General features: G+C 45.3%; 1 protein-coding gene across 2 annotated transcripts in view; it reads right to left on the bottom strand.

Annotated features, from left to right (window-relative positions):
* MAN1A2 (mannosidase alpha class 1A member 2) overlaps window positions 1–23,186 on the bottom strand; it is a 162,070-nt gene that overhangs the window by 113,664 nt on the left and 25,220 nt on the right. The window contains exon 1 of one of the 2 annotated variants that reach the window (XM_073617529.1): window positions 1,675–2,008. The exons of the other annotated variant lie outside the window; for it this stretch is intronic. The gene's annotated coding sequence lies outside the window, so the exon portion shown is untranslated. Of the gene's footprint in view, window positions 1–1,674; window positions 2,009–23,186 lie in introns of those variants that run through there. 2 annotated transcript variants of the gene reach the window in all.

The raw sequence follows: 23,186 nt of genomic DNA on the forward strand, positions 1-23,186 counted from the left end.
AAGGATACTCTTTGGGGGGGGGGGTGGAGGGGCAGAGGGGTCTGTGTCCAGGAGAAGGATACTCTCTGGGGGGGGGGGGGGGTGGAGGGGCAGAGGGGTCTGTGTCCAGGAGAAGGATACTCTCTGGGGGGGGGGGGGTGGAGGGGTCTGTGTCCAGGAGAAGGATACTCTCTGGGGGGGGGGGTGGAGGGGCAGAGGGGTCTGTGTCCAGGAGAAGGATACTCTCTGGGGGGGGGGGTGGAGGGGCAGAGGGGTCTGTGTCCAGGAGAAGGATACTCTCTGGGGGGGGGGGTGGAGGGGCAGAGGGGTCTGTGTCCAGGAGAAGGATACTCTCTGGGGGGGGGGGGTGGAGGGGCAGAGGGGTCTGTGTCCAGGAGAAGGATACTCTCTGGGGGGGGGGGGTGGAGGGGCAGAGGGGTCTGTGTCCAGGAGAAGGATACTCTCTGGGGGGGGGGTGGAGGGGCAGAGGGGTCTGTGTCCAGGAGAAGGATACTCTCTGGGGGGGGGGTGGAGGGGCAGAGGGGTCTGTGTCCAGGAGAAGGATACTCTCTGGGGGGGGGGGGGTGGAGGGGCAGAGGGGTCTGTGTCCAGGAGAAGGATACTCTCTGGGGGGGGGGGGTGGAGGGGCAGAGGGGTCTGTGTCCAGGAGAAGGATACTCTCTGGCAGCACAGGTAGTAATGGAGTCACAGGTAGTAATGGAGTCACAGGTAGTAATGGAGTCACAGGTAGTAATGGAGTCACAGGTAGTAATGGAGTCACAGGTAGTAATGGAGTCACAGGTACTGGAGTCACAGGTAGTAATGGAGTCACAGGTAGTAATGGAGTCACAGGTAGTAATGGAGTCACAGGTACTGGAGTCACAGGTAGTAATGGAGTCACAGGTAAGGCCTGCTATAGACATTCATACAGTCAGGGACTCCGGCCTGCAGCAATGTACATCCAGCCGGGAGAAGGATTCAGGCACTGTGTGTGTCTTAATGAAAAGGCAGGCTGCCAAGCAGCGGGTCAGAGGGGGGCAGCGTGGGTGTATTGTGTGCGCTCAGGATACGGGTTTACATGAGACATATGGAGGGAGATGAGTATCCGTTACTGGAAGCCCCGGCAACAATACACCTCATTAGGACGGCAAGAGAAATAATCGTCTGACACGCCGGATGGTGCGCCGGGTCCTCTCACAATCTTGGCTGATCAGATTCTAAAACTCCCATTGAAAGAAAAAAGGGGCATATGTACCAACAGATGTGCTGCCAGTCACCCTTCCCATGCCACAGCCGGGGGGGGGGGGGGGACTGAGAAAAACAATACGATGGTTAATTAGTCCAGAAATAGGTGTGATCAGAAGGAGAGAAAAGCTGGCAGTAATCTGTCATTTATCTACCCAGAGGGGAGAGGAATCTGCGATCTCATCCTGACAAGATACTCGATGTGATGTGACAACGATCAAACGTGTCTAGACAAACCGCAGAGTGTGAATTATAACCAACGTCATATCACGTCTGCAAACGCTGAAGATATTTATATTATCCCCGGAAAAAAGGACCAAGATGGAGCGTGCCCATCACCCGTCACACCCGCACCACATGTATACAGGAAATACGGCAACAAAGAGAACCCGTCACCACCCAGATCATATAGACTTATCTGCTGGAAAGAACTAGAAGGTGCCAACTTACCTACAATCCAGACTAAATACATTTATGAGTGCCAATCCATCCAGTCCTGAGATTTACACAGCACCGCCCTGTATGGGAGGGCTCTAGACCTGATTTTTCTCTAGTAAAATTGTTGCAGGTCTTGCCCCCCCCCCCAAATCTGTGATTGGCCAATGAAGGAGAAGTAGTAGACTGATGAGATCATCCCTCTGCTCCTGTAAGAACATTCCTTGTTAGCACATGAGCAATGCAGCTAAAACGGATCAGCTCCTTGTGCTGCTTCTCCCCTCTCAGTTTGAGCTCTGCTGTACACAGATAGCACAGGGCCGATACCAAATCAAATTCAGGTTCTGTAAAAAATAAATACTTTCAGTGATGTAAAAAAAAAAAAAAAAAAAAAAATGGAATACAGAGCGGCTCTCCTTTGTGTATAACTTATGTAAATCTAAAATGTAACATGTTAGAGCAAGACTAACGTCAGAGATACTCACCTATTCTCTATGCCCTACAGCTACCTCACCAGTGCCAGCTTCATCCTGGTGCCAGTCATCGGCCATCTTCACAGGCTGGTGAAGGATGATGTCACTCCTGTGCACATGTGGTGCAATTTCTGTTTACATACGTGTGCAGAACCTACGTGTACGTTCACATTTCCTTGTGAGCATGGATGGTCGGGGGGGGGGGGGCTTTAATTTTTTATTTATCATTCTTTTTACCCTGTACCTTCCATTTTTTTTATTATTTATTTATTCTTTCTACCCTGTACTTCCATTTGTTTTTTTGTTTTTTTATTCTTTTTACCCTGTACCTTCCATTTGTTTTTTTTATTCTTTTTACCCTGTACCTTCCTTTTTTTTAAATTAATTTATACTTTTTACCCTGTACCTTCCATTTGTTTTGTTTTTTTGTTTTTTATTCTTTCTACCCTGTACCTTCCATTTGTTTTTGTTTTTTTAATTCTTTTTACCCTGTACCTTCCATTTGTTTTTTTTATTCTTTTTACCCTGTACCTTCCATTTGTTTTTTTTAATTCTTTTTACCCTGTACCTTCCATTTGTTTTTTTTATTCTTTTTACCCTGTACCTTCCATTTGTTTTTTTTATTCTTTTTACCCTGTACCTTCCATTTGTTTTTTTTAATTCTTTTTACCCTGTACCTTCCATTTGTTTTTTTTATTCTTTTTACCCTGTACCTTCCATTTGTTTTTTTTATTCTTTTTACCCTGTACCTTCCATTTGTTTTTTGTGTTTTTTTTTAATTCTTTTTACCCTGTACCTTCCATTTTTTATTATTTATTTATTCTTTTTACCCTGTACCTTGCTTTTTTTTTTTTTTTTTGGATCAACAACATTCCTTGCGATAGCATGGGCAGTGACAGGTTCTCTTTATTAATATAGACCCCAGATCTCTCCTCTGACCTCCAAACGATCTGATCAAACTGTTGATGATCGGATGCTGTACACAGCTGGTAACCCGCTTGTAAATAAACAAACCGGAAGTGTGAAAATCCTCATCACTTCTGGTTTCTGATCTTAGAGAAGTGGGAAAGGAATGTCCCATGCCTTCCATTCTTCTCAGTGTATGTCAAGGATTGACAAATTAGATTTGAATCTAGGAGACAGTTTTTCAAATCGTCTGCCCAGAGCTGCATGTCCGGAGCATCGGGCAATAGGAATTGCTCACTCCCGGTGATAAGCGAAAAAAAGACCCAAAATTTAAAAAACAAAAAAAAAACCCTTTATTTTTATTTTTTTTTTAATACAATTTTTGCAAATGAGTAATTTTTCTCTTTCACTGATGTGTGCTGTTGAGGCGGCACTGATGAGGTGGCACTGATGAGATGGCACCAATAGGCACAGATGAGGCGGCACCCCCTGTCCACTCACCGGCGGTAAGGAAAGGGCAACAAGATCAAGCCTGCAACCGCAACCCCAGAACCCGGCTGTCAAACTGGGAAGGAGATGTAGGAGGTGGGCGGGGAGTGAGGGCAAGCAAGGGCAGCCTTCAGCTGTGCCCATTACAGCCCCGCCCCCCAGAGGAGGACGCCAGTTCACACTAAGGTTCCAACAGGCCGCAGCAAATACCAGCCAGCCAGACCTTAGTTTGTGCACCCGCCGGGGGGGGGGGGGGGGGGGGGGGGTGATGGGGGGGCTTTTGGGACCATGAGACAAGTTCCAGTTGCTATGGCAACCTAGCGCCTGGGTTTTGTCAAGCCCTGGTGTATGTGATCAGACCAGCCGCATCTGTCTTGGGCTCCCTAGTGGTAAGGCAGCGACAATGGGGAGGTGGTGACCCCCCCTTCCACCGCCTGTAAAAGCGATTGAGCGGCTATATAGTCTCTCAGATTGCTTTTGCTTTGTAAGGTACTGGCTGCTGGAAAAAAAAAAAACACAACAGCACCAGGATCACAGATGTAGCTGGTATAACCACTTCAACCCAAAGCTGCTCATATCCAGTCTATGGGCAGGAAGTAGTTAATTGCTTATTTTGTGTAGGAGAATCCACTTGGAAGGAATAGTTCCCCATTGTAGGTGCCATTGGAAGGAATGGTTCCCCATTGTAGGTGCCATTGGAAGGAATGGTTTCCCATTGTTGGTGTCATTGGAAGGAATAGTGCCCCATTGTTGGTGTCATTGGAAGGAATAGTGCCCCATTGTTGGTGTCATTGGAAGGAATAGTGCCCCATTGTTGGTGTCATTGGAAGGAATAGTGCCCCATTGTTGGTGTCATTGGAAGGAATGGTTCCCCATTGTAGGTGTCATTGGAAGGAATGGTTCCCCATTGTTGGTGTCATTGGAAGGAATAGTGCCCATTGTTGGTGTCATTGGAAGGAATGGTTCCCCATTGTTGGTGTCATTGGAAGGAATGGTTCCCCATTGTTGGTGTCATTGGAAGGAATGGTTCCCCATTGTTGGTGTCATTGGAAGGAATGGTTCCCCATTGTAGGTGTCATTGGAAGGAATGGTTCCCCATTGTTGGTGTCATTGGAAGGAATAGTTCCCCATTGTTGGTGTCATTGGAAGGAATAGTTCCCCATTGTAGGTGTCATTGGAAGGAATAGTTCCCCATTGTAGGTGTCATTGGAAGGAATAGTGCCCCATTGTAGGTGTCATTGGAAGGAATAGTGCCCCATTGTAGGTGTCATTGGAAGGAATAGTGCCCCATTGTTGGTGTCATTGGAAGGAATAGTGCCCCATTGTTGGTGTCATTGGAAGGAATAGTTCCCCATTGTTGGTGTCATTGGAAAGAATGGTTTCCCATTGTTGGTGTCATTGGAAGGAATGGTTCCCCATTGTAGGTGTCATTGGAAGGAATGGTTCCCCATTGTTGGTGTCATTGGAAGGAATGGTTCCCCATTGTTGGTGTCATTGGAAGGAATGGTTCCCCATTGTAGGTGTCATTGGAAGGAATGGTTCCCCATTGTTGGTGTCATTGGAAGGAATAGTTCCCCATTGTTGGTGTCATTGGAAGGAATAGTTCCCCATTGTAGGTGTCATTGGAAGGAATAGTTCCCCATTGTAGGTGTCATTGGAAGGAATAGTGCCCCATTGTAGGTGTCATTGGAAGGAATAGTGCCCCATTGTAGGTGTCATTGGAAGGAATAGTGCCCCATTGTTGGTGTCATTGGAAGGAATAGTGCCCCATTGTTGGTGTCATTGGAAGGAATAGTTCCCCATTGTTGGTGTCATTGGAAAGAATGGTTTCCCATTGTTGGTGTCATTGGAAGGAATGGTTCCCCATTGTAGGTGTCATTGGAAGGAATGGTTTCCCATTGTTGGTGTCATTGGAAGGAATAGTGCCCATTGTTGGTGTCATTGGAAGGAATGGTTCCCCATTGTTGGTGTCATTGGAAGGAATGGTTCCCCATTGTTGGTGTCATTGGAAGGAATGGTTCCCCATTGTTGGTGTCATTGGAAGGAATGGTTCCCCATTGTAGGTGTCATTGGAAGGAATGGTTCCCCATTGTTGGTGTCATTGGAAGGAATAGTTCCCCATTGTTGGTGTCATTGGAAGGAATGGTTCCCCATTGTAGGTGTCATTGGAAGGAATGGTTCCCCATTGTTGGTGTCATTGGAAGGAATAGTTCCCCATTGTTGGTGTCATTGGAAGGAATAGTTCCCCATTGTAGGTGTCATTGGAAGGAATAGTTCCCCATTGTAGGTGTCATTGGAAGGAATAGTGCCCCATTGTAGGTGTCATTGGAAGGAATAGTGCCCCATTGTAGGTGTCATTGGAAGGAATAGTGCCCCATTGTTGGTGTCATTGGAAGGAATAGTGCCCCATTGTTGGTGTCATTGGAAGGAATAGTTCCCCATTGTTGGTGTCATTGGAAAGAATGGTTTCCCATTGTTGGTGTCATTGGAAGGAATGGTTCCCCATTGTAGGTGTCATTGGAAGGAATGGTTTCCCATTGTTGGTGTCATTGGAAGGAATAGTTCCCCATTGTAGGTGTCATTGGAAGGAATGGTTCCCCATTGTTGGTGTCATTGGAAGGAATGGTTTCCCATTGTTGGTGTCATTGGAAGGAATAGTGCCCATTGTTGGTGTCATTGGAAGGAATGGTTCCCCATTGTTGGTGTCATTGGAAGGAATGGTTCCCCATTGTTGGTGTCATTGGAAGGAATGGTTCCCCATTGTTGGTGTCATTGGAAGGAATGGTTCCCCATTGTAGGTGTCATTGGAAGGAATGGTTCCCCATTGTTGGTGTCATTGGAAGGAATAGTTCCCCATTGTTGGTGTCATTGGAAGGAATGGTTCCCCATTGTAGGTGTCATTGGAAGGAATGGTTCCCCATTGTTGGTGTCATTGGAAGGAATAGTTCCCCATTGTTGGTGTCATTGGAATGAATAGTTCCCCATTGTAGGTGTCATTGGAAGGAATAGTTCCCCATTGTAGGTGTCATTGGAAGGAATAGTGCCCCATTGTAGGTGTCATTGGAAGGAATAGTGCCCCATTGTAGGTGTCATTGGAAGGAATAGTGCCCCATTGTTGGTGTCATTGGAAGGAATAGTGCCCCATTGTTGGTGTCATTGGAAGGAATAGTTCCCCATTGTTGGTGTCATTGGAAAGAATGGTTTCCCATTGTTGGTGTCATTGGAAGGAATGGTTCCCCATTGTAGGTGTCATTGGAAGGAATGGTTTCCCATTGTTGGTGTCATTGGAAGGAATAGTTCCCCATTGTAGGTGTCATTGGAAGGAATGGTTCCCCATTGTTGGTGTCATTGGAAGGAATGGTTCCTCATTGTAGGTGTCATTGGAAGGAATGGTTCCCCATTGTAGGTGTCATTGGAAGGAATGGTTCCCCATTGTAGGTGTCATTGGAAGGAATGGTTTCCCATTGTTGGTGTCATTGGAAGGAATGGTTCCCCATTGTTGGTGTCATTGGAAGGAATGGTTCCCCATTGTTGGTGTCATTGGAAGGAATGGTTCCCCATTGTTGGTGTCATTGGAAGGAATAGTTCCCCATTGTTGGTGTCATTGGAAGGAATGGTTCCCCATTGTAGGTGTCATTGGAAGGAATGGTTCCCCATTGTAGGTGTCATTGGAAGGAATAGTTCCCCATTGTAGGTGTCATTGGAAGGAATAGTGCCCCATTGTAGGTGTCATTGGAAGGAATAGTGCCCCATTGTTGGTGTCATTGGAAGGAATAGTGCCCCATTGTTGGTGTCATTGGAAGGAATAGTTCCCCATTGTTGGTGTCATTGGAAAGAATGGTTTCCCATTGTTGGTGTCATTGGAAGGAATGGTTCCCCATTGTAGGTGTCATTGGAAGGAATGGTTTCCCATTGTTGGTGTCATTGGAAGGAATGGTTCCCCATTGTTGGTGTCATTGGAAGGAATGGTTCCTCATTGTAGGTGTCATTGGAAGGAATGGTTCCCCATTGTTGGTGTCATTGGAAGGAATGGTTCCCCATTGTTGGTGTCATTGGAAGGAATGGTTCCCCATTGTAGGTGTCATTGGAAGGAATGGTTCCCCATTGTTGGTGTCATTGGAAGGAATGGTTCCCCATTGTTGGTGTCATTGGAAGGAATGGTTCCCCATTGTAGGTGTCATTGGAAGGAATGGTTCCCCATTGTTGGTGTCATTGGAAGGAATGGTTCCCCATTGTTGGTGTCATTGGAAGGAATGGTTCCCCATTGTAGGTGTCATTGGAAGGAATGGTTCCCCATTGTAGGTGTCATTGGAAGGAATGGTTCCCCATTGTTGGTGTCATTGGAAGGAATGGTTCCCCATTGTAGGTGTCATTGGAAGGAATAGTGCCCCATTGTAGGTGTCATTGGAAGGAATGGTTCCCCATTGTAGGTGTCATTGGAAGGAATAGTTCCCCATTGTAGGTGTCATTGGAAGGAATAGTTCCCCATTGTAGGTGTCATTGGAAGGAATAGTTCCCCATTGTTGGTGTCATTGGAAGGAATAGTGCCCCATTGTTGGTGTCATTGGAAGGAATAGTGCCCCATTGTTGGTGTCATTGGAAGGAATAGTTCCTCATTGTTGGTGTCATTGGAAAGAATGGTTCCCCATTGTAGGTGTCATTGGAAAGAATAGTTCCCCATTGTTGGTGTCAAGGGTCAGATAAAGGCAAGCAAAAGGGCCACATTTTGGAGACCTCTTCCCTAGACCACTGAAGCATGGGGGAGAAGATAATGAAGGGATCAGACGCAGGGGGTCTCAAACTGGCGGCCCTCCAGCTGTTGCAAAACTACAAGTCCCATGAGGCATTGCAAGGCTGACAGTTACAAGCATGACTCTCTCCAGCAGAGGCATGATGGGACTTGTAGTTCGGCAACAGCTGGAGGGCCGCCAGTTTGAGACCCCTCACTGTAGAGGCAAGGAGTGGAGGATCAGGAAAGTAAAAAAATGATTTTATTGTTCCCCTAAACAAGCATAGTCCCCTGAAGTTCAGGTGCCCCCCACCCCAAGGGACATTCTTTTAGTTGCCTGGAGTTGGGCTTTAAGTCATCAGTAAGGCCCCTTTCACACTGGGGAGGTAGGAGGCATCGGCGGTAAAACAGCGCTATTTTTAGCGCTGTTTTACCGCGGTATTCGGCCGCTAGTGGTGCAGTTTTAACCCCCCGCTGGCGGCCGAAAAAGGGTTAAAACCCCTCGTACAGCGCGGCTATAGCCGCGGTATAGCCGCGCTGTCCCATTGATTTCAATGGGCAGGAGCGGTGAATACACCGCTCCTTCCCCGCTCCAAAGATGCGGCTCGCAGGAGATTTTTTCTTCTCCTGCCAGCGCACCGCTTCAGCGTGAAAGCCCTCGGGCTTTCACACTGAACAAACAGCGGAGGCTGTTTTGGGTCGGTTTGCAGGCGCTATTTTTTAGCGCAATAACGCCTGAAAACCGCCCCAGTGTGAAAGGGGCCTAAAAGGAGCAGCAGAGGTCCTTGTTCAGAGCTCCATGGAGAACCTGTTGCTGATTAGTTCTCACCACCGACAGGATCATTAATGTGACGCGGCCCTTAAAACTTTAGAAGGAAGCCGTTTTCTTGCTCCATGAAACACCTTTACAAACCGGTTTGGGAGGCTCCTGTAATCCCAGGCCGGCGTTATCTCCCCTGTTCACTGGGAATGACTTTTATATTGTGCTCTGCCCCTTCCTCATATCACTTTCCAGATGTTCATACTTTACATCACCAGCAATACAAAACACAAACATTTAAAGCTCTTTATATTTGTCCTTCCCTGACACGAGGACCGGACACACAAAGTCTGCAAGGGTGTCAGGAATGGAAGAACTCCAGATTTACATACAGTCAGCTCTCCCGTTATAATCGGCGTTTATAACGGCGTCCTTCTACAAACCAACATTCAGGCAGAGTTCTCCTTTACACAAGCGTTATGTTCAGCTTTCAGCGCTGTCGCACTTTGTATGACAATTGCGCGGTCATGCAACACTGTACTTTATACGACATTTTTATTATTTATTTTTCACACAAATAGAGCTTTCTTTTGGTGGTACTTAATCACCTCTGGAGGTTTTTATTTTTTGCTTAAAGCGGGGGTTCACCCACACCGCCAAAAAAAAAAATATTAAAAGCCAGCAGCTACAAATACTGCAGCTGCTGACTTTTAATAAATGGCCACTTACCTGTCCCGGGGTCCAGCGATGTCAGCAGGTGACGCCGAGAACCCGCTCGGTTCTCGGCAGCTGCCGCCGCCATCCTAGGTGAGGGAATCAGGAAGTGAAGCGTTGCGGCTTCACTTCCCGGTTCCCTACTGCGCATGCGCGAGTCGCGCTGCGCGTCCCTAGTGGTCCCCGCTATCTTCTGGGAGCTGTGTGTTTCCCAGGAGACAGCGCGGAGGGATGGGAAGAGGCGTAGACTTCCGTGTGAGTCTATGCCAAAAGTGGGTGCAAATACCTGTCTTAGACAAGTATCTGCACCCCCCTCCCCCCTGAAAAGTGCCAAATGTGACACCGGAGGGGGGGAGGGTTCCGAAAAGCGGAAGTTCCATTTTTGTGTGGAACTCCGCTTTAACAAACAAAAAAAGACCAAACATTTTGAAAAAAAAAAAAAAAAAAAAGTTTTTCATAATTTCAGTCAGGCCCCTTTCACACCGGGGCGGCGGGTGCGTCGGCGGTAAAGTGCGCTTAACCGCAAATTTCACAGTGCTATTCAGCCGCTAGCGGAGCGTTTTTACCCCCCCCGCTAGCGGCAGAGAAAGGGTTAAAACCACCCGCTAATCGCTGCTGCAGCAGCGCTATGCCGGCGGTATAGCTGCACTGCCCCATTGGAGGAGCGGGATACACCGCTCCAAAGAAGTTGCTGGCAGGAATTTTTTTTAGCATCCTGCCAGCGCACCGCTCCAGTGTGAAAGCCCTCTGATGGGCACCGATAGGCTGCACTGATGGACACTGATGAGGCTGCACTGTTGGACACCAACACATGACACTGGTGGGCACCAACACATGGCACTGGTGGGCACCAACACATGACACTGGTGGGCACCAACACATGGCACTGGTGGGCACCAACACATGGCACTGGTGGGCACCAACACATGGCACTGGTGGGCACCAACACATGGCACTGGTGGGCACCAACACATGGCACTGGTGGGCACCGATTGGAAGCACTGGTGGGAACTGTTGGGACTGCAATTATAATTAGGACACTGATAAAGAGTTCCCTGATTATCAGTGTAGATGTCCCTTTAACACCAGCTGGTTATGATAACCAGCTTGTTTTAACATTGAAATCAGCTGTCATTGGACACAGCTGATCACATGGTAAAGTGCCGCCGTGATTGGCCCTTTACTCCGATCATCGATCACAGAGTGTGCGCCGGGCACACGGGCAGAGCAATCACGAGAGGACCTCCATGGACGCTCTCCCGGCAATGTAAGGCCGCGCTGTAGCTGTCTTTTGGCTATAGTGCGGGCGGAAAGAGATCCAAAGCTAGAGGCATGTCGTGGGTTTCCCAATCATGTGATCGCTGTGATTGGCTGTCACAGTGATCACATGATCAGGACTCGTCCTTTGGTCTCAGAATCTACTGGTGACAGTGCAGTCACAGTGCTGGTGGGGAGAACGACTGAGTGCGCTCCCAGTACTACTGTGTTTCCCCGAAAATAAGACCTAGCGTTATTTTCCAGGAAGGCTGCAATATAAGCCCTACCCCGAAAATAAGCCCTAGTTTAAAAAGCTTGTAAAATCCCATAATCCTCTCTATTACACTAGAACACAATGTACAATGTGTGTGTTTCTGTAATATAATTGTGGGGAAGAGAGCCCCGGCGGGTCACAGAAGCGCAGAGCGGCGCTATAACGAAGGTATTTGGCACAATTATATTACAGAAACACACACATTGTACATTATATTCTACTGTAATAGAGTGAGTTATGGGATTTTACAAGCTTTTTAAACTAGGGCTTATTTTCGGGGTAGGGCTTATATTGCAGCCCTCCTGGAAAATAACGCTAGGTCTTATTTTCGGGGAAACGCGGTAGTACTGGGAGCGCACTCAGTCGTTCTCCCCACCAGCACTGTGACTGCACATTATATAATACTGTAATAGAGTGGATTATAAGATTTTACAAGCATTTTAACTCAGTTCACACTGAGGATTCCTTTCAGGCAGGGAGAGAGAGGGGAAGAGAAGACAGCCCATTACATGGTAAGACCTACCCCGAAAATAAGCCCTACTGTGTCTTTTGTTGCCAAAATTAATATAAGACCCGGGCTTATTTCCGGGGAAACACAGTAATCACCAACGCCAGCCATATGCAATTATGTGACAGAATGGCAGAAGGCCCACCCCTGTGCCACCCAACGGCCAGTGTTAAAGTGGCTTTAAACCCTTCCCATAAACCCAGTGAAGTGACTGGCCACAGAGACGAAAAACAAATCCTCCTACATAAGTTGTACCTGTTTATCTGAAGTCTTCTCTACAGCTGTTCAAAGTATAGCATTTAGACAGCCGAGTGTAATATGAGACCTGAGTGGAGGGAATGGACACGCACACCTCCCCACTACATAGTCTTACAGGGAAACATGCACAGCTGAGGCTGTCAATCACCTGTTGTGTGCTGAGCGGTGGTGGTGGTGGTGGGGGGAGCATTCACCAGGATTCCTTGGTATCAGCAGAGATGGTCAGAAGTGAGACAGCAGAAAGAAATCCCACTAGGTGCTATGGGCTTGGCTATCGGTACCAATGCAAAGTACGTTTTTGATACTGAAATAGATACTTTGTGGTGCGATTTGTGCCAAAAAAAAAAAAAAAGAAATCGCACTGCAAAGAATCACATGCAATTTGAACAGGAATGCGATGCAATTCCTATCCAAATCGCATGAAATTTCCCCTACTGCTCCTGTGTGTGTGAACCCAGTACAGAAAGTGAAGCTCCATGTAGTGCAGCAATTGGCTGTTTATTAAAATGTTATAACAGCTCACAAAGTAAATATCTAGTGAAATCCATATCTGCAGTGTCCCCGTCCCGCCGATGATAGCAAATCACGGCCACTGGAGATGCTTCACAGGGCTGGAGAAGTCTGGTGGTCCACCCCCAAGCTGATATCACTTCCACTTTATACCCACAGGAGTCCCAGAACTTCTCCTCCAGCCCTGTGAAGCACCTCCGGCGGCTGTGGTTTGCTATCATCGGCGGGACAGGGACACTGTAGATATGGATTTGATTAGATATTTACTGTGTGAGCTGTTATAATATTTTAATAATCTGCCTTTTGCTGCACTACATGGAGCTTCACTTTCTTTACTGGGTAGAGCGGTGGGGGGGGGGGGGGGGGGGGGGGGTTGCATGCGATTCGGACAGGAATGGTACCACATACGATTTTTTGCAGTGCGATTTGCGCCCATTCATTTTATGTGGACACAAATCGCACCGCAATATATCGGTACTTGGTATTGGCGAGTACTTGACCGAAAGTATCGGTACTCGCTGATAAAAACCGGTATCGGTGTATCCCTGATGCACATTGGGGGGGCTTTGCTGATTTTTCATTTCAGAGGTTTACAATCACTTTAAGGGGTTAAACATGGGGGCAGAGATCACCATCATTTCATGGCTGAGCTCTCGGCTCTCTACGTCATCCCGGCTGCACCCCCCCCACTTCCCCACCCCCCTCACCTCCCATTTACCGGACGCAGATGGATCGGCAAAGTGCTTGTGCGGCACAGATGAGACAGCACTCAGCAATAGAGACCTGATCATTAATGGACTCTGATTAGGAGGGATAATTATTCCTACTGAGGCTAATGAGAGCATTCCATTAACATCTTGATGCCGACAGAGCGGCTTCTCAGACTGTCCCTGGAAACATGAGCCGTGTGCTCCGGAATGACAAAACCGCACCGTATGACGTGACCATACCATTCACCATTGTAATAAGTATTCCGAGACCGACTTCTCTACACTGCTACCCATAATAATCACATCCTAACCGGGAATCCAACCGCTTGTTGGGGACATTCACAGCCCCCCCCCCTCCCCCTCCCTATAAATGCCACTCCCAAGTCACATGGAACCTAACAGGTAAATTCCAGGTATGGATTGTATCGCATAGTTACATTGGTCCAGCTTGTAAAAGTGTAAGTATTCACGTGGCAACCCGGTGGGAGTTTTATAGAAGCGGAGAGTCACTGTAGTAGCTGCCACCACAGTAATCGCTGCCTCCCGGGGCCCTCTGCATAATAACCAAAAGAAGGGCGGGGGGGGGGGCAGGAGGGGCAGCTGCCCTGGGCACAGCTGAGCAAGGTGACAGAGAATGTACACAGGCAGTAAACACATTCTACAACATGAATCAACCACTTGCCGACTGTGTATATATATATATATATATATATATATATATATATATATATATAGAGAGAGAGAGAGAGAGAGAGAGATAGAGAGAGAGATATAGAGATATATATGGGCTGAAACAACTAATCGAATAATCGACAACTAATTGATGAAATTAATCGAATACTATTTTCATAATCGATTAATCAGCCAGTAACATAACGGGGATAAAATAAACTAAAACGAGCCCTTTATAGTACAAAAGAGCAAATAATCGCTACTAAAAATATTACTTTCACAGTTGTACATTAAAAAAGTGAACTCCTTACAGTAGAGCTGCACGATTCTGGCTAAAATGAGAGTCACGATTTTTTTTTGCTTAGAATAAAAAGATCACGATTCTCGCGACGTAAAATCTTTCACATTACAAAAAAAAAAAAAAAAAAAAAAAAATGGGCTAACTTTACTGGTTAGATTTTTTTTTTTTTTTTAAATTAATTAAAGTCATTTTTTCCAAAATAAATTGCATTTGAAAGACCGCTGCACAAATACAGTGTGACATAAAATTGCAACAACCACCATTTTATTCTCTAGGGTGTCTACTAAAAAAAAATGATATGTTTGGGGGTTCTAAGTAATTTTCTAGCAAAAAAAAAAAAAAAAAAAAAAATTATTTCAACTTGAAACCAACAAATGTCAGAAAAAGGTTTAGTGGTTAAACTTTTTTTTTCACTTACACAGGAAGTCTATTCCATTGACAAATTGTTACAATGTTTATACTTAAGTTCAACTGATAAAGAATGTTGTGATTCTTGGCAGACTGCACAGTTTTTTCTCCTCCTTTCTTTTGAGGGCTTCAGAAGAGCAGAGAAAATTCTTTGCATAGAAAGAATTGTGAATCACTTTAGTCAAGATCGCGATAACGATTCATGACGATTAATCGCGATAACGATTCATGATGATTAATCGCGATAACGATTCTTGACGATTAATTGTGCAGCTCTACCTTACAGTAGTGATTATCTGCTCTTTTTTGTACTATAAAAAGGGCTAATTTTAGTTTTTTTAACCCCATTATGTTACTAAACATCTTAGACCTGGTTCACATTGATGTGTTTTTTGGTGCTTTTTGCATTAAACGCTCTACAGATCATTAACATGGGTTCCTATAGGACACGATCACGCAAAACGGTGCTTTTTTGGTTCAATATACTTCAATGGAGAAGCTGCAGAAAAGCGTGTAATGCGTCCTTCGCTGGCACTCCTGGCCCCTCCCTCCCCCACAACAAGCAGCTTGCAATGAAGGGCATCCAAGCAGAGCTGTGGCTCGGCCCCGCCCCCTCCCCCCTCTTTCCTCATTGACTGTGATTGACAGCAGCAGGAACCACCAGCTCCTACTGCTGTCTCAGCCAATGAGGAGGGATAGTCCACCGCGAGCTGAGGCTCTTGTGCACATCGCTGGATCGAGATGGGGCTCAGGTAAGTATTGGGGGGTGGGGCGGCTGCTACACTGGAGTTTTTTTTTACCATAATGCATTTAAAAAAAAAAAAAAAAAACTTGAGCCTTTAGAACCACTTTAAGAGTGGGGGAGGAGGCGCAGTTCAGCATCTTTGCCCCGGGTGCTGGACCAACTTGTCCCGGTACTGACCACAAGATGTCACCTAAATGACACGGGTGCCAATCACAGAATGCCTTCAATTTATTTCAATGAATGCAAAGTGTTCTCTGATTGGACGAGGTGGAGACTGACAACCTCCAGGCTGATTTTCTGCTTCATCCAATCAGAGAATGCTTTTCATTCATGGAGAAAAATGAAAGGTGTTCTGTGAATGGGGCTCATGGTGCTATACCACAGGGATGGTGTATAGATATGTATACTGGGCCAAGCTGGAGCAATGTAACGGAATAAAAATCGACACTTCTACACCCATAAATCAACAATCTTCTGTTTAAAGGGTTAAACCAACCTTATAAAATATGCCTGTTAGCTGTATTTGATTAAAATTATTATAAGCTCCCCTGCCCAGGGTTACATGGTTTGTCCCAATCCCCGGAGTTTTCCGGCATATAAGAGGAAAAAAAAATCCACATACCCCCCACCATTATTACAGGTAATAAACTCAAATGGTTGTCGGAATACAAGATTTCTCACTGTATTTAGCCTTTAAAGGCGCAGGCCAGGCAAAAATACATTCATGTGACGGTAAAATATTACCTTTTCTGCTGACAAAAGATTTTCTTCTTCGTTGACCTGATGACTTCTGCTGAATTCATCTTTCAAAAGATTTAACTGCAGCATTTATTCTGCAAGAGACCGGGCACAAGTCCAACACAGGAAGAGTCCTCAGTGTTCACAAATGTCTGACACAGATCTGCCCCACTGCACCTTGTAACTTACTACAATGTTACAGTCTGATCTCTGGGCTCCCCTCTACAAAGTTACAATGTTACAGTCTGATCTCTGGACTCCTCCTACAAAGTTACAATGTTACAGTCTGATCTCTGGGCTCCTCTACAAAGTTACAATGTTACAGTCTGATCTCTGGGCTCCCCTCTACAAAGTTACAATGTTACAGTCTGATCTCTGGACTCCTCCTACAAAGTTATAATGTTACAGTCTGATCTCTGGACTCCCCCTACAAAGTTACAATGTTACAGTCTGATCTCTGGACTCCCCCTACAAAGTTACAATGTTACAGTCTGATCTCTGGGCTCCCCTCTACAAAGTTACAATGTTACAGTCTGATCTCTGGACTCCCCCTACAAAGTTACAATGTTACAGTCTGATCTCTGGGCTCCTCCTACAAAGTTACAATGTTACAGTCTGATCTCTGGGCTCCCCTCTACAAAGTTACAATGTTACAGTCTGATCTCTGGGCTCCCCTCTACAAAGTTACAATGTTACAGTCTGATCTCTGGGCTCCTCCTACAAAGTTACAATGTTACAGTCTGATCTCTGGGCTCCCCTCTACAAAGTTACAATGTTACAGTCTGATCTCTGGGCTCCTCCTACAAAGTTACAATGTTACAGTCTGATCTCTGGGCTCCCTCTACAAAGTAACAATGTTACAGTCTGATCTCTGGGCTCCCCCTACAAAGTTACAATGTTACAGTCTGATCTCTGGGCTCCTCCTACAAAGTTACAATGTTACAGTCTGATCTCTGGACTCCCCCTACAAAGTTACAATGTTACAGTCTGATCTCTGGGCTCCCCCTACAAAGTTACAATGTTACAGTCTGATCTCTGGACTCCTCTACAAAGTTACAATGTTACAGTCTGATCTCTGGGCTCCCTCTACAAAGTTACAATGTTACAGTCTGATCTCTGGGCTCCCTCTACAAAGTTACAATGTTACAGTCTGATCTCTGGGCTCCTCTACAAAGTTACAATGTTACAGTCTGATCTCTGGACTCCCCCTACAAAGTTACAATGTTACAGTCTGATCTCTGGGCTCCCCTCTACAAAGTTACAATGTTACAGTCTGATCTCTGGACTCCCCCTACAAAGTTACAATGTTACAGTCTGATCTCTGGGCTCCTCCTACAAAGTTACAATGTTACAGTCTGATCTCTGGACTCCCCCTACAAAGTTACAATGTTACAGTCTGATCTCTGGGCTCCCCTCTACAAAGTTACAATGTTACAGTCTGATCTCTGGACTCCCCCTACAAAGTTACAATGTTACAGTCTGATCTCTGGGCTCCTCCTACAAAGTTACAATGTTACAGTCTGATCTCTGGGCTCCTCCTACAAAGTTACAATGTTACAGTCTGATCTCTGGGCTCCCCTCTACAAAGTTACAATGTTACAGTCTGATCTCTGGGCTCCTCCTACAAAGTTACAATGTTACAGTCTGATCTCTGGGCTCCCCTCTACAAAGTTACAATGTTACAGTCTGATCTCTGGGCTCCTCCTACAAAGTTACAATGTTACAGTCTGATCTCTGGGCTCCCCTCTACAAAGTTACAATGTTACAGTCTGATCTCTGGGCTCCCCTCTACAAAGTTACAATGTTACAGTCTGATCTCTGGGCTCCTCCTACAAAGTTACAATGTTACAGTCTGATCTCTGGGCTCCCCTCTACAAAGTTACAATGTTACAGTCTGATCTCTGGGCTCCCCTCTACAAAGTTACAATGTTACAGTCTGATCTCTGGGCTCCTCCTACAAAGTTACAATGTTACAGTCTGATCTCTGGACTCCCCTCTACAAAGTTACAATGTTACAGTCTGATTTCTGGGCTCCCCCTACAAAGTTACAATGTTACAGTCTGATCTCTGGGCTCCCCTCTACAAAGTTACAATGTTACAGTCTGATCTCTGGACTCCCTCTACAAAGTTACAATGTTACAGTCTGATCTCTGGACTCCCTCTACAAAGTTACAATGTTACAGTCTGATCTCTGGACTCCCCCTACAAAGTTACAATGTTACAGTCTGATCTCTGAACTCCCTCTACAAAGTTACAATGTTACAGTCTGATCTCTGGGCTCTCTCTACAAAGTTACAATGTTACAGTCTGATCTCTGGGCTCCTCCTACAAAGTTACAATGTTACAGTTTGATCTCTGGGCTCCCCTCTACAAAGTTACAATGTTACAGTCTGATCTCTGGGCTCCTCTACAAAGTTACAATGTTACAGTCTGATCTCTGGACTCCCCTCTACAAAGTTACAATGTTACAGTCTGATCTCTGGACTCCCTCTACAAAGTTACAATGTTACAGTCTGATCTCTGAACTCCCTCTACAAAGTTACAATGTTACAGTCTGATCTCTGGACTCCTCCTACAAAGTTACAATGTTACAATCTGATCTCTGGGCTCCTCTACAAAGTTACAATGTTACAGCCTGATCTCTGGGGTCCTCTACAAAGTTACAATGTTACAGTCTGATCTCTGGACTCACCCTACAAAGTTACAATGTTACAATCTGATCTCTGGGCTCCTCTACAAAGTTACAATGTTACAGTCTGATCTCTGGACTCCTCCTACAAAGTTACAATGTTACAGTCTGATCTCTGGACTTCTCCTACAAAGTTACAATGTTACAATCTGATCTCTGTACTCTCTCTACAAAGTTACAATGTTACAGTCTGATCTCTGGACTCCCCTCTACAAAGTTACAATGTTACAGTCTGATCTCTGGACTCCCCTCTACAAAGTTACAATGTTACAATCTGATCTCTGTACTCTCTCTACAAAGTTACAATGTTACAGTCTGATCTCTGGACTCCCCTCTACAAAGTTACAATGTTACAATCTGATCTCTGTACTCCCTCTACAAAGTTACAATGTTACAGTCTGATCTCTGAACTCCCTCTACAAAGTTACAATGTTACAGTCTGATCTCTGGGCTCTCTCTACAAAGTTACAATGTTACAGTCTGATCTCTGGGCTCCTCCTACAAAGTTACAATGTTACAGTTTGATCTCTGGGCTCCCCTCTACAAAGTTACAATGTTACAGTCTGATCTCTGGGCTCCTCTACAAAGTTACAATGTTACAGTCTGATCTCTGGGCTCCCCCTACAAAGTTACAATGTTACAGTCTGATCTCTGGACTCCCCCTACAAAGTTACAATGTTACAGTCTGATCTCTGGGCTCCTCCTACAAAGTTACAATGTTACAGTCTGATCTCTGGACTCCCCTCTACAAAGTTACAATGTTACAGTCTGATCTCTGGGCTCCCTCTACAAAGTTACAATGTTACAGTCTGATCTCTGGACTCCCCCTACAAAGTTACAATGTTACAGTCTGATCTCTGGGCTCCTCCTACAAAGTTACAATGTTACAGTCTGATCTCTGGGCTCTCTCTACAAAGTTACAATGTTACAGTCTGATCTCTGGGCTCCTCCTACAAAGTTACAATGTTACAGTCTGATCTCTGGGCTCCCCTCTACAAAGTTACAATGTTACAGTCTGATCTCTGGGCTCCTCTACAAAGTTACAATGTTACAGTCTGATCTCTGGGCTCCCTCTACAAAGTTACAATGTTACAGTCTGATCTCTGGACTCCCCCTACAAAGTTACAATGTTACAGTCTGATCTCTGGGCTCCTCCTACAAAGTTACAATGTTACAGTCTGATCTCTGGACTCCCCTCTACAAAGTTACAATGTTACAGTCTGATCTCTGGGCTCCTCTACAAAGTTACAATGTTACAGTCTGATCTCTGGACTCCCCCTACAAAGTTACAATGTTACAGTCTGATCTCTGGGCTCCCCTCTACAAAGTTACAATGTTACAGTCTGATCTCTGGGCTCCTCCTACAAAGTTACAATGTTACAGTCTGATCTCTGGGCTCCCTCTACAAAGTTACAATGTTACAGTCTGATCTCTGGACTCCCCCTACAAAGTTACAATGTTACAGTCTGATCTCTGGGCTCCTCCTACAAAGTTACAATGTTACAGTCTGATCTCTGGACTCCTCTACAAAGTTACAATGTTACAGTCTGATCTCTGGACTCCCCTCTACAAAGTTACAATGTTACAGTCTGATCTCTGGACTCCCCTCTACAAAGTTACAATGTTACAGTCTGATCTCTGGACTCCCCTCTACAAAGTTACAATGTTACAGTCTGATCTCTGGGCTCCCTCTACAAAGTTACAATGTTACAGTCTGATCTCTGGACTCCCCCCTACAAAGTTACAATGTTACAGTCTGATCTCTGGACTCCCCTCTACAAAGTTACAATGTTACAGTCTGATCTCTGGACTCCCCCTACAAAGTTACAATCTGATCTCTGGACTCCTCTACAAAGTTACAATGTTACAGTCTAATCTCTGGGCTCCTCTACAAAGTTACAATGTTACAGTCTGATCTCTGGGCTCCCTCTACAAAGTTACAATGTTACAGTCTGATCTCTGGACTCCTCCTACAAAGTTACAATGTTACAGTCTGATCTCTGGGCTCCCCTCTACAAAGTTACAATGTTACAGTCTGATCTCTGAACTCCCTCTACAAAGTTACAATGTTACAGTCTGATCTCTGGACTCCTCCTACAAAGTTACAATGTTACAATCTGATCTCTGGGCTCCTCTACAAAGTTACAATGTTACAGCCTGATCTCTGGGGTCCTCTACAAAGTTACAATGTTACAGTCTGATCTCTGGACTCACCCTACAAAGTTACAATGTTACAATCTGATCTCTGGGCTCCTCTACAAAGTTACAATGTTACAGTCTGATCTCTGGACTCCTCCTACAAAGTTACAATGTTACAGTCTGATCTCTGGACTCCTCCTACAAAGTTACAATGTTACAATCTGATCTCTGTACTCTCTCTACAAAGTTACAATGTTACAGTCTGATCTCTGGACTCCCCTCTACAAAGTTACAATGTTACAGTCTGATCTCTGGACTCCCCTCTACAAAGTTACAATGTTACAATCTGATCTCTGTACTCTCTCTACAAAGTTACAATGTTACAGTCTGATCTCTGGACTCCCCTCTACAAAGTTACAATGTTACAGTCTGATCTCTGGACTCCTCCTACAAAGTTACAATGTTACAATCTGATCTCTGTACTCTCTCTACAAAGTTACAATGTTACAGTCTGATCTCTGGACTCCCCTCTACAAAGTTACAATGTTACAGTCTGATCTCTGGACTCCCCTCTACAAAGTTACAATGTTACAATCTGATCTCTGTACTCTCTCTACAAAGTTACAATGTTACAGTCTGATCTCTGGACTCCCCTCTACAAAGTTACAATGTTACAGTCTGATCTCTGAACTCCCTCTACAAAGTTACAATGTTACAGTCTGATCTCTGGGCTCTCTCTACAAAGTTACAATGTTACAGTCTGATCTCTGGGCTCCTCCTACAAAGTTACAATGTTACAGTTTGATCTCTGGGCTCCCCTCTACAAAGTTACAATGTTACAGTCTGATCTCTGGGCTCCTCTACAAAGTTACAATGTTACAGTCTGATCTCTGGGCTCCCCCTACAAAGTTACAATGTTACAGTCTGATCTCTGGACTCCCCCTACAAAGTTACAATGTTACAGTCTGATCTCTGGGCTCCTCCTACAAAGTTACAATGTTACAGTCTGATCTCTGGACTCCCCTCTACAAAGTTACAATGTTACAGTCTGATCTCTGGGCTCCCTCTACAAAGTTACAATGTTACAGTCTGATCTCTGGACTCCCCCTACAAAGTTACAATGTTACAGTCTGATCTCTGGGCTCCTCCTACAAAGTTACAATGTTACAGTCTGATCTCTGGGCTCTCTCTACAAAGTTACAATGTTACAGTCTGATCTCTGGGCTCCTCCTACAAAGTTACAATGTTACAGTCTGATCTCTGGGCTCCCCTCTACAAAGTTACAATGTTACAGTCTGATCTCTGGGCTCCTCTACAAAGTTACAATGTTACAGTCTGATCTCTGGGCTCCCTCTACAAAGTTACAATGTTACAGTCTGATCTCTGGACTCCCCCTACAAAGTTACAATGTTACAGTCTGATCTCTGGGCTCCTCCTACAAAGTTACAATGTTACAGTCTGATCTCTGGACTCCCCTCTACAAAGTTACAATGTTACAGTCTGATCTCTGGGCTCCTCTACAAAGTTACAATGTTACAGTCTGATCTCTGGACTCCCCCTACAAAGTTACAATGTTACAGTCTGATCTCTGGGCTCCCCTCTACAAAGTTACAATGTTACAGTCTGATCTCTGGGCTCCTCCTACAAAGTTACAATGTTACAGTCTGATCTCTGGGCTCCCTCTACAAAGTTACAATGTTACAGTCTGATCTCTGGACTCCCCCTACAAAGTTACAATGTTACAGTCTGATCTCTGGGCTCCTCCTACAAAGTTACAATGTTACAGTCTGATCTCTGGACTCCTCTACAAAGTTACAATGTTACAGTCTGATCTCTGGACTCCCCTCTACAAAGTTACAATGTTACAGTCTGATCTCTGGGCTCCCTCTACAAAGTTACAATGTTACAGTCTGATCTCTGGACTCCCCTCTACAAAGTTACAATGTTACAGTCTGATCTCTGGGCTCCCTCTACAAAGTTACAATGTTACAGTCTGATCTCTGGACTCCCCCCTACAAAGTTACAATGTTACAGTCTGATCTCTGGACTCCCCTCTACAAAGTTACAATGTTACAGTCTGATCTCTGGACTCCCCCTACAAAGTTACAATCTGATCTCTGGACTCCTCTACAAAGTTACAATGTTACAGTCTAATCTCTGGGCTCCTCTACAAAGTTACAATGTTACAGTCTGATCTCTGGGCTCCCTCTACAAAGTTACAATGTTACAGTCTGATCTCTGGACTCC

Source organism: Aquarana catesbeiana, linkage group LG02 (genome assembly GCF_042186555.1).
Source record: "Aquarana catesbeiana isolate 2022-GZ linkage group LG02, ASM4218655v1, whole genome shotgun sequence".
In the NCBI taxonomy this organism is placed as follows: domain Eukaryota; kingdom Metazoa; phylum Chordata; class Amphibia; order Anura; family Ranidae; genus Aquarana; species Aquarana catesbeiana.